General features: G+C 49.3%; 1 protein-coding gene across 2 annotated transcripts in view; it reads left to right on the top strand.

Annotated features, from left to right (window-relative positions):
• The first annotated feature begins 5,773 nt into the window (after window positions 1–5,773).
• Window positions 5,774–12,388, top strand: part of PACSIN2 (protein kinase C and casein kinase substrate in neurons 2) — a 145,833-nt gene continuing 139,218 nt past the window's right edge. The window contains exon 1 of one of the 2 annotated variants that reach the window (XM_011983998.1): window positions 5,774–5,932. The gene's annotated coding sequence lies outside the window, so the exon portion shown is untranslated. The remainder of the gene's footprint in view (window positions 5,933–12,388) is intronic. The other variant, XM_011983997.1, reaches the window with a different exon arrangement.

Raw genomic sequence — 12,388 nt, 5'->3', positions numbered from 1 at the left:
AGAAAATATTTGCTATAAAGTTAACCAGCAAGGGCTATGTTACTTTTTTGATGCATTCACATTTTGAGAAGGCTGCAGTATTTTAAAAAGTAGCCTCAGTATCTCATTTTACTTTTTTTTTTTGAGACGGAGTGTCGCTCTGTCGCCCAGGCTGGAGTGCAGTGGCCAGACCTCAGCTCACTGCAAGCTCCGCCTCCCGGGTTTACACCATTCTCCTGCCTCAGCCACCTCGCCCGGCTAGTTTTTTGTATTTTTTAGTAGAGATGGGGTTTCACCGTGTTAGCCAGGATGGTCTTGATCTCCTGACCTCGTGATCTGCCCATCTCGGCCTCCCAAAGTGCTGGGATTACAGGCTTGAGCCACCGCACCCGGCCCTCATTTTACTTTATACTAAGGCAATCTGGATTCACAGCAATTGCATCCAATAACTTTAAAAAAATTTAGTTTTACAACTGCAGGATGCCTTTTAATTTATCTAATGAGGAGCTGGCAAAGGGTAAGATGATTGGCTGGATTCAGAATGGAATCTGTTGGCTTCTGGGACCTTCTCATCCTCCTGCATAGCAAGGACTCAAGGAGGGACTATTGCCAGAGTTTCTGTCTTCATCCCAGAGTAGAAAATACTTTAAAATTTATCACAGAAAGTCTGGACATTGTTAGGTTTTCATTCCAAATTTTAAAACAGTTACTTTGAAATTGTTGACACTGGCCCACTTTGGTACAAATGGTAACAGTGTAAACCCAAACCCTCCAAATGAGCTTTTACACTTAGTAAAATAAGATAGTAGTAGCACCAATTAAAGAACTTGTAAAAAGTTGAGTGATCCCATGGCCAGGCACGGTGGCTAACGCCTGTAATCCCAGCACTTTGGGAGGCCAAGGTGGGCGGATCACGAGGTTAGGAGATCGAGACCATCCTGGCTAACACAGTGAAACCCTGTCTCTACTAAAAAAATACAAAAAATGAGCCAGGCGTAGTGGTACGGGCCTGTAGTCCCAGCTACTTGGGAGACTGAGGAAGGAGAATGGCGTGAACCCGGGAGGCAGAGCTTGCAGTGAGCCGAGATCGCACCACTGCACTCTAGCCTGGGTGACTGAGTGAGACTCCGTCTCAAAAAAAAAAAAAAAAAAAAAATGAATGGAGTGATCCCAATTCAGGGCACCTGGGCAGTGCCCACTTGGGAAGCCCTGTTCATATGCTGTTCCATACCTACCTTTGTCTGGGAGCAGGCTCCAGCTGGGCATGGCGGGAGTGGAACATTGTACTTGCTGGTACAATTTTACGTGAGCAGACATGTGCAGGCCAGAATGGAACAAAACACAACAAAGCCAGGAAGATTGGGGTAATTGCCTCCTAATCAATTACACATTTACAAGGAATTCAGATCCTTACACATACTGGGCAGGGGAGCAAGTCATTCGGAGGTACTTCCAGAAACGTGTTCCTCCAGCCGCTATAGTTAACGCTCTGATATGGCCAAAATATTAACAATTGGTGCACAGCATGTGTTCTTAGGTTTGTTTTCCATTTATTTATTTATTTATTTATTTATTTATTTATTTATTTATTGAGACCAGGTCTTGCTCTGTCGCCCAGGCTGGAGTGTAGTGGTGCGATCTCGGCTCACTGCAGCCTCAACCTCCTGGGCTCAAGTGATCCTCCTACCTCAGCCTCCCGAGTACCTGGGACTACAGGTGTGCACCACCCGTCTGTCTAATTTTTTTTTGAGGCCAGAGGTCTCATGATGTTGCCCGGGCTGGTCTCCAACTCTTGAACTCAAGTGATACTCCTGCGTTGGCCTCCCAAAGTACTGGAATTTCTGGCGTGAGCCACCATGCCCAGGCTTTTCTTTCAGACACAGTTAAAAAAAAAAAAGAATTAATATACCCTGAAACACTTTCACAAAATTAGGGGCCCTTGAACACGCTGAACAATGATCTGTGCCAGGCCCCATCCTGAATATTGCAGAGTGAACTCACAAATCCTCACAGATTCCCTAAGCTAACAATCACTAGGTTTTGTGATTATCCCCATTTTACAGTAGGGAAAACCGAGGGCTGAGTAGTGAAGTCACTTGCTAGGGCCGCAGACCTCCTTGCCGCTCGACTGTCTTACTGCCTTGTTTTCCTGGCTTCTCCTTGTGCCTGCAATGCTCCAGCCAAGTGGAACCCTCCTCTCTTCCTGGACAGGAGGATTTATTGCTTCCTGATCTTTGCTCTCTGTAATCTTCCACTCATCTTGGCTCAGGTAAACAGTACTGTCTTCAATACCATTGCACCCTCTTCTGTTCTAAACTCTATGTCCTTGCCGAATCTTTCCGGGAACATCAGCAGGACCCAGGTCCACCCCAAGCCACCTTCCCTGCCTGGCACGTTCTAAATATTGGAATTATTGAGTGAGTGAATGTCTGTAACAGATTTTGATTTTTTTCTTAAAACACATATATCACTGTACAATCCATAAGTCACTGTACTTATCACACTGAAATACACATGTCTCTGTATTTTCAGCAGTACAACTATATCTGGTGTTTTAACTTTTTTGAGACTATTATATTCTCTGTGCAAGTATGTTTTAGCCCAGACTGTTTATCCAGGCTGCTTAGTGGGAAATGGTTAATAAAGGACTAAACTAAAGCCAGTCAGTCTCAGTCCCAGGCACTCGGTGGCAATGGTCACATTCTGAGGGAAGGAAGGAGCAGCTGACAAGGCATGGCCACACGTCCACCGTTCAGACACAGCATTCACAGTCGTGTGCCCGGAACAGCTCTCCATGCTTTGACTCTTTACCACAACCCTGTCACTCTTCCTAATCCCCATGTCACAGAGGGGATGCAGAGGTGCAGAGAGCTGCAGTCACTGGCCCAAGGCCCCTTGGCTAAAAAGAGGTGGAGCCAGGATTGGGCTCCAGGCCCGTTCGAGTATGACTGAAGGAGGAGGCTGGATGGAATGTTGTGAAATGTTTGTGGGGAACAAAGTTGGGATGCTCACATCTGGCAACGGGGAGCTATCTTTGGAAAAATACCCTGATAAGCTGCCAGGACAGAAGGCATAAGGCCCAAAGAGTTCAGGTAATGATGTCAAGCTGCTGGGTGCAAGACAAGGAAAGGAATGTTGTGTTTGTCTTGAGAAGGAGGAGGAGAGAAAAGAAGAGGGGGAGAACGAAGAAAACCAAAGGTGTGTGAAGTGGCCAGAGTGTGGCATGGCTCACGTGACCAGGTGGTGACTCCTGGGGCCAGGTGGCCAAAAAGGCTCACGAGGCATCCTGTCTTGTTGCTGGGCATTGTCAGGCTTGATGCCTCTCTCCAGCTTCCAGTCTCCAGGAACCCCTGCTAGACTCAGCAGTGCTTGGAGTGCAGGGGGATTTGTGCAACTGGATAAGGGGATGCTGGTGAGGCCAGTAGGCCAGTGAGCATGCAGTGTGTGGAAAAGCAGGAGGCCTGATGACAGACACTTGTTCAGAAACCTTGGGAGAGACTGCATACAGCGGCTCATGCCTGTAATCCCAGCACTTTGCGGGGATGACGCAGGAGGACTGCTTGAGTCCAGGAGTTCAAGACCAGCCCAGGCAACATGGCGAGATTCTGTCTCTATAAAAATTAAAAAAATAATTAGCTGGGCATGGTGGTGCACACCAGTGGTTGCCACTACTTGGGAGGCTGAGGCAGGAGGATAGCTTTAGTCTAGGAGGTCAAGGCTGCAGTGAGCCTTGATTGTGCCACTGCATTCCAGCCTGTCTCAAACCGAAACAAAAACCCCCCAAAAACTGGGGAGAGGCTCTGTATTTTCTTTTTCTTTTCTTTTTTTTTTTTTCTGAGACAGAGTCTCGCTCTGTCGCCCAGGCTGGAGTGCAGTGGCACAATCTCCGCTCACTGCAAGCTCCGCCGCCTCCCGGGTTCCCGCCATTCTCCTGCCTCAGCCTCCCGAGTAGCTGGGACTACAGGCGCCTGCCATCACGCCCGGCTAATTTTTTTGTATTTTTAGTAGAGACGGGGTTTCACTGTGTTAGCCAGTATGGTCTCCATCTCCTGACCTCGTGATCCACCTGCCTCGGCCTCCCAAAGTGCTGGGATTACAGGCGTGAGCCACCGCGCCCGGCCGAGGCTCTGTATTTTCATAGGGCATGGAATTGCGATGTAAGCTGAATTTACCCAGATATGAAGGTGCTGAGAGCTGATGGCTGAGTTCTATACAAATGGTCCAGAGGTATCGTGGGTGACAAAGAGGTCTCTGTTGGCTCAGTCCTGGAGAATGAGGAGAGACTTCTTGGCAATGGCTTGTCCTGGCACTGCATGTTGGTTCTTTTTTTTGAGATGGAGTCTCGCATTGTGGCCAGGGCTGGAGTGCAGTGGCGCGATCTTGGCTCACTGCAACCTCCACCTCTCGGGTTCAAGTGATTCTCCTGCCTCAGCCTCCCGAGTAGCTGGGATTACAGGCGCCTGCCACCACGCCCAGGTAATTTTTTGTATTTTTGGTAGAGATGGGCTTTCACTATGTTGGCCAGGCTGGTGGCAAACTCCTGACCTCGTGATCCGCCCGCCTCGGCCTCCCAAAGTGCTGGGATTCCAGGCGTGAGCCACGGCGCCCGGCCAGTTCTTTTATTTCTTTCTTAATTATTGTCATAAGGACAATGCCACAGAGCAATCTAGAAAGTAAACAATCACTAGATTTTTTTGTGGACTCGTTTCTCGTCCCTATCTATATGTAGCAGCAATTCTACAGTTTCTACCATTTTGTATCTAGCTTTTCCTTTTACTATTATTTTCTTTTATTTCACTTTTTAGAGAACTGGGTCTTGCTATATGGCCCAGGTTGGCCTCAAACTCCTAGGCTGAAGTGATCCTCCTGCCTCAGCGTCCCAAGTAGCTGGGATTCCAGGTGCATATCACCATGCCTGGCTGTATCTGGCTTTTTCTTTTAACATTTTAGTTTAAGCATTTTCCCATATTGCTACACAGTCATCGTTATTATTCTCAAGGGTTGGGCTGACCTGGGTTTCTAATCCTGTCTCTGCCATTTACTTTCTTTACTCCACATCACCCCCAGCAAGTTACCTGGCTAACCCCTCACCTGGGGGTCCTCTCACCATCCTCTCCGCCTGGATGACATGAAGCAGTGCTTGGACAGCGCTTAGGACAGTGCTCAGGACGTGCTCTCCATTTTCCTTCAGGAGTATCTCCCTCTGCAGAACAGGGCTAATACCCTATCATGCAAGGTGATTGTGAGAATTGGAAAGAATGCGTGTACTTTGCCTGGTGCCTTGTCATCCAAATGTATTTTATTAGAGAGAGCAGCAACATCCGCCCTCCCACCCCCCACCTTTTAAGCGGGTCCACGTGGAATGACGCTTATGGCGCAAGTCGGAGGAGCTCCTAATGACATTAGCTTCTCTGAGTCCCTTGGGAGAGGAAACTTTCTGATAGACTGTAGGATTACGTTTCCTGAACTTCCGGTCAGGTGCGGCGCTGCCCTGCCGCGCCCTCCACCTCTGGGTGCCGATGAAACCGCAAAACTCCGGCCCTGGGAAGCGAGTCTCAGAGACCACCACCGGCAAACTGCTTTGGGAGAGTAACCTGCGCCACCCTCGCAGTCCATTAAATAGGCACCCCCTTTGATTGACAGGAGAAGTCACCAATACGCGTCCTGGGGCGTTCCCTCGTGCTCACAGGGGCTGAGCCGCCGCTCTACTCAGTTGGCCCAATCGGGGGCGCCGGAGAGGCTGTGGGGCGGGGCTCTGCGTCCGGCAGCCAATGGGCAGAGCCCAGAGGGAGAGGCGAGGGCGGTGCGGTCGCGGCTGGCGGCAGAAGCGGTCGCGGGGGGTCTGGGCAGGGCTGGGCAGCGCTGCCGGAGCAACAGCGGGAGCGGGAGCCGGGACGGAGCCGGGGCTGGAGACGCCGTCGCAGCCTGAGCGGAGTGTGCGGCGGATTGGGAGGTGAGTGGCCGCCGAGGTGAGGGGTCGCTGCGACGGTTGGGGCGCCGCGGGCGGGACGCGGGGGCGCTGGTCGGCGGCCGGGCCCGCGCCCTTTTAGGGCCGCCGCGCCGAGCTCCGCGCCCTGAGGGAAGCAGGTCGGGCCGCGCGGAACTTCCTGTCTCCGTGGGAGGGGGCGAGTGCTCGGAGCCCCGGGGGCCGCCCGGAGAAGACATCTTGGGGAGGACGAGGGCGAGTGGGGTCGGCTCCGGGAAGGGGCGGGGGCCCATGGGGGCGGCGCTGTGGGAGCAGGGTAGTTTTCCGGGGTCCGGGGCCTGCCGAAGAGAGAAGTGCAGGAGCAGGCCGTCGGGGGTTAAGGGCTGCTAATGGAGTGGGGGAGGTGTAGACAGCTGCAGAAGGCGCTAGGGCGACTTTTGGAGGGACGCGATTTGGGAGGAAGCTGGGAATCCGAGGCGTGCAGAGGTTAGGCGAGGCTGCCGGAGCAGCGCTGGAGGGGAGGCGTGGCTGGGACGCTCCGGTGAGAGGGCAGGGCTTGGTCCTGGGGTGGCCTTGGGGGCGACGCAGGACACACGCGGATGCGCTGATTTGGGGCGCTTTGATGAGCGGCCTCCATTTCCTTCCTTCCCACCCTCCCTGTCCCGGCTCTGTGTGTGTGTGTGTGTCTGGGGAGGGCGGGGGGAGCAAAGCCCTTACCGCAGCTCGTCCTAGGACTGGGGCCAAGCAGGAGAGGCTGGGGAGGTTTGCCCTTGTGACCCTCGTCGGAGTTTCCCCAGACTCACTGAATCAGAAATCCGAACTCCCTAACTCCTCTAGGGCTTTTAAGCCTGACCAGGCATCCTGAGAGGTCCGCGATTGGAGAGGTAGTGACTGCTGCTCCTGTTGAATTTCATTGATTCAATGGGTTTCGACTCCATCAGAGAAAGTCGATTTTCTTTTCAGAAGGAGTTGGTTGGTCAGAGGAGCAAGCTGTGCTATTGCCTTGGGGCCCACACGGCTGCAGCTTTGAGGCTTAACAGGACCTGGGGATGCAACTCTCAGCTTGGGTGGCTGAGGGAAGGTGGCCTTTGACTGCGTGCGTGCACCATTCCTGGATCCTGTCTTCTCGTTTTACCCCTGCCTGTCCCGTGTTTTTGTGGTTAAGGGAGTAGGCTGCTCAGAGTCTCCAGGGCTACTTGGTACACTGTTCACCAAATACTGCCTTGCTGTCTTGATGAAAAGCAAGAGACCAGCTCAAAGAGTTTGAACCTCAGCTGCAGACGGTGAGCTCACACCTTCTTCCTTCCCTCCTTTTCGGTGCCTTCCTCTGCAGTTATTCCCATGTGCTGAAGTTCTGCTTTAACCCTCCTGGGATTGCCAGGTTGGAGCCCAGGGCAAGGGAGCTGACCAGGTGGGCAGTGTTGAATGCCAGCCCTCCTGTTCTTGCCCAAGATGTTGTCATTCCGCTTGATTCATGAGCCGGCCTGCATGCAGCCTCCTCGTAGAGGCATTGAAGCTGTGCCAGTGCAGCTTGGATCTCTCTTGATTCACCTGGAAAACTTTCACTTGTGTGGACCTAAACTTAATTCTAGAGTTTGACAGCCTCCTTGGTGAGGTTATGCTAGTTGAGATATGAAGCCACTACATCAAAAACATTTCTGTGGTGTGTGGTGTGTTTTTCTTTTGACAATAGTCTTAAAGCTTTAAAGAAAGTGGCCATTAGGCTGATGATATTTATTACTTGGGAAAGTAACATAACACAGAGAAGTAGATGGGTGATTAGGTCTGCACTCTATCCACTTTTTGGGAGAAGAATAACAACTCGTTTGAATGGAAATGGTATCCTTAGCTCGTGCTGCTTTGGGACTTGGAACTTTATTACTTTTAATCTCAAATGTATATGAAGTTGTGATGTGATATTTAAATAAGCTAGGCTGGGTGGTGGGTCACGCCTGGGATCCCAGCACTTTGGAAGGCCAAGGCGGGCAGATCACCTGAGGTCAGAACTTAAGAGACCAGCCTGGCCAACCTGGTGAAACCCCGTCTCTACTAAAGATACAAAAATTAAGGCTGGGCGTGGTGCCTCACGCCTGTAATCCCAGCACTTTGGGAGGCCGGGGTGGGCGGATCACCTGAGGTTAGGAGTTCGAGACCAGCCTGACCAACATGGAGAAACCCCATGTCTACTAAAAATACAAAGTTAGCCGGGCGTGGTGGTGCTCACATGTGTAATCCCAGCTACTCAGGAGGCTGAGGAAGGAGAATTGCTTGAAACCAGGAGGCAGAGGTTGCGGTGAGCCGAGATCGGGCTGTTGCACTCCAGCCTAGGCAACAAGAGCAAAACTCCGTCTCAAAAAAAAAAAAAATTAATCTGGCGTGGTGGTGCACATGTGTAATCTCAGCTACTTGGGAGGCTGTGGCATGATAATTGCTTGAACCCGGGAGATGGAAGTTGCAGTGAGCTGAGATCATGCCACTGCACTCTAGCCTGGGTGACAGAGACTCTGTCTAAAAATAAATAATCTAAAAGTATGCATATATTAAAAAAAAAAATCTGGGTTTCCAACATAGCATTCTGCAGGGAGATAACATTGACTTTTCCCTAATCCTGGGTACCCATCCACATCTCTGATGGCCAGGCATTTCTGGAGTGGGAGCAGAAGGGCATTTGTCCTTGCTTTTTTTTTTTTTTTTCTATTTTTTGAGACAGAGTCTCCGCCTCCCGGGTTCATACGATTCCTCTGCCTCAGCCTCCTCAGTAGCTGGGATTACAGGTGCCTGCCACCTTGCCTGGCTAGTTTTTGTATTTTTAATAGAGATGGGGTTTCCCCATGTTGGCCAGGCTGATCTGGAACTCCTGACCTCAAGTGATCTGCCCACCTTGGCCTTGCGCAAACGTCCTTGCCTTTTGTTTCTTTATACCTTGAAAGTCCGTGCTGTGTTAAGGGCGCCATGCTCTGGCTTCCTGATTCTGAAGGGGTTATCAGTGGATGATTCCGGATGTTGTGGAATGTCAAACAGATCGAAAGGTTTCTTTAATAATAGTGATGGCACCTTATGTTTAGAGTTTGCAGTGGCATTTACCAGATGCTCTCTGACCACCTTCATCAGGCCCAGCTGACTCGGGCCTGCTTTATCTGCCATCAGATTATAATGGCAGCTTTGTGGAGGCCACCCTGCAGATTATGCGATTAATGACCACATTCATGTGAGCGATAGTGCTGGCTTAGTTTTTTTCCAGTTAGGTTGTTTGGAATGGTAGTTGCATACCTGAGGGCAGTGCAGCAATGCCTTAGTTACGAAGTCAGTTTGCATTCCACAGGTAGAGTCTTTCCTTATGGCCAGGGCACGGATCCCTCACATACCAGAAAGTATCATTCGTCCTTGCCCCAGATAGACTCCAGATGCGTCCCAGTGGTGGTTCTTGGGTTAGTTTTGTAGGAATTTGTGCAGAATTTTAGTATTCAGATAAAGTATGCTCTGTCTGTGGACTGGAGACAGGCTTCAAAGAATTCTCAAATTATTCTGCACAATGCGTCATTTTTTGGTATCTCTGCAGTTCCAAGGGTAACTACTTGAGGGATAGTGGCCACCAAAGAACACAAGTTTTGACATTTTGATGAAAAACACACATAAAACAATTAAAAACCGTCTTTCCTTAAGTTACCTATTGAATTATGTTTATTCCCATAATTGCATGTTCATCTGTTTGCTTAATAAAACTTAAAGCATCATAGAGTCTTTCTTGTTTCCTAGAATAAGGTCTTTTTTCTTTTCTTTTTTTTTTTTTTTTTGAGATGGAAACTTGCTTTGTCACCCAGGCTAGAGTGCAGTGGCCTGATCTCGGCTCACTGCAAGCTCCACCTCCTGGGTTCACGCCATTCTCCTGCCTCAGCCTCCCAGGTAGCTGGAACTACAGGCGCCCGCCACCATGCCTGGCTAATTTCTTGTATTTTTAGTAGAGATGGGGTTTCACCGTGTTAGCCAAGATGGTCTCGATCTCCTGACCTTTGTAATCCACCCGCCTCGGCCTCCTAGAGTGCTGGGATTACAGGCGTGAGCCACCGCGTCTGGCGGGTCTTTTTAATTTTCAATTAGGGAAAAAAAAAAAAAGAAATATATATATGTATTTTTAAATAGAGATGGGATTTTTGCCATCTTTGCCAGGCTGGTCTCAAACCCCTGGCCTCAAGTGCTCCTCCCATCTCGGGTTTCCAGAGTGCTAGGATTACAGGTGTGAGCCACCACACCCGGCGTATTTTCAATCCTTAAAAAATCATTTGCGTGTTTCTTGACTTCAGGCACTGAACTAGACAGAGATGAGAATATAGAAATAATAAAATGGGGCTGGGCGCAGTTCTCACGCCTGTAATCCCAGTACTGTGGGAGGCTGAGGCGGGAGGATCACTTGAGGTCAGGAGTTCGAGACCAGCTTGGCCAATATGGTGAAACCCCGTCTCTGCTAAAAATACAAAAATAGTCGGGCACGGTGACAGGCGCCTATAATCCTAGCTACTGAGGAGGCTGAGGCAGGAGAATCACTAGAACCCAGGAGGCAGAGGCTGCAGTGAGCCGAGATTGCGCCACTGCACTCCAGCCTGGAAGGCAGAGTAAGACTCTGTCTCAAAAAAAAAAGAAAAAGAAAAGAAATAATAAAATGATGTTTCAGTTATCAAAGATCTCTCAAGAAGCCTTAAAAACGATACGTAAGACTAGAGATTTTGCTGTACCTTTGGAAAGTGCATGTATGGTGGTTTATAGAGGTTTTCTGTGGCCAGATAAAATTTATATGATTATTTTTCCTCCCAAGAATATGGGATAACAGAGGGGGAGGAGCATGGATGGAGACTAGGAGCCTTGGGGTCTTGTCCAGCCTTTTCCTGACTAACCCTGAGGTCTGGGACAATCAACACAGAACTCCGGGTCTCAGTTTTCACATTTGTAAATGGAAGAACTTAGAGGACCTTCACCTTTTGCAAATCTGATAGCAACTGTGACCCCTTCCCACGAAGGGGGACAGCTTCGTAGGCCTGAACCCAGATTAAGAACTGAATCATTCCATCGCTAAGCTCCCTCTCACCTGTGATATTCTGTAATCCTCTTTTCCGGGTCATCTTTGAGCTAATAATAATGCTGACTTGGATTTGTAGAAGGTGCACTTTCCAAAGCACTTCCATCTCTCATCTTTGGTCCTCAAAACATTTCGGAGTGGTATGGGTGGCAATAGATATTCCTTCCTGTGATGAAGCAAGTGGGCCAGGCTTGGTCAGCACGTTGATGGAGCACACAGCCAGAGGCCGTCCTGGGACCAGAACTGGGGTTCCTGGTTGCCATCCTGGGGCTTTTCCATTAGGCTTTGCTTCCTTGGTGGTTGTCATTATGAGTTATGTTTGGCAATTCAAATATCCCAGACTGTGTCACTCACAGAGGAAACTATTTGTTCATCTGCCGAAAGGACTGTTTTTCTCTCTGAGTTTGGATCGCTAAACACCTTTCTGTATGTGAAAAGGCTACTCATTTGTTTTTGTTATTTTTTCTTGCCACATTTTTCATAGGGACAGTTTGTAGGGCTTGAGTGTTTTGAGCAGACTTATTTAATGCTTATTGATGAAAGAGTACATTAAAATGACTACTTCTCAGTTGCTTAGCACTTGAGATAGTTGTGAAATAAATGTTAAGTAAAAATTCCAAATGTCTGACTTGTCCTATCCAAATATGTCCTCACAGATGAGGTGCTTTCTGCAGTCTAGGAGGCTCCTCCCTGGGCCCAGAGCCGCTGGGTGGGTTTGAAAGTTGGGTGTGGATTGTGCCAGTGGCCAGGACTGTCCAACAGTGGCTTCTTGTGGCCTTCTGGCCAGACTCCTAACATTTTATGGACTAATTTTTTCGGTTTATTGAAAGAGTACACATTCTCAGCTATATAAAGAGCTCATATATGTAAAAGAACACTGAACTTAGGCCGGGTGTGGTGACTCATGCCTATAATTCCAGCACTTTGGGAGGCCGAGGTGGGTGGATCACGAGGTCAGGAGTTTGAGACCAGCCTGGCCAATATGATGAAACCCCATCTCTACTAAAAATACGAAAACCAGCTGGTCGTGGTGGCGTGCGCCTGTAGTCCCAGCTACTGGGGAGGCTGAGGCAGGAGAATGGCTTGAATCCAGGAGGCGGAGGTTGCAGTGAGCCAAGATTGTGCCGCTGCACTCCAGCCTGGGCGACAGAGCGAGACTCCGTCTCAAAAAAAAAAAAGAAGACCACTGAACTTTAGAGCCTCACAGGTATTAGGTGGCTTATTTCTGATGAAAATAATCATAATAAAGATGTTTTTTATTTTTATTTTTTAAAATAATACTTCTGGTCTATTTCTGAAAGATGTTTTGAATACTCAGACGTGGGAGCTGATAGTACTGCACTCAGTAGACATCACTCAGTGTGGAGCGTGTGTGGAGAATCCACCTGTCTTCCTGTTATGTCACGTGTGAT

Source organism: Mandrillus leucophaeus, unplaced genomic scaffold, assembly GCF_000951045.1.
Source record: "Mandrillus leucophaeus isolate KB7577 unplaced genomic scaffold, Mleu.le_1.0 Scaffold26, whole genome shotgun sequence".
Taxonomy (NCBI): Eukaryota; Metazoa; Chordata; class Mammalia; order Primates; family Cercopithecidae; genus Mandrillus; species Mandrillus leucophaeus.
This window is presented reverse-complemented; position numbering and strand designations above follow the sequence as displayed.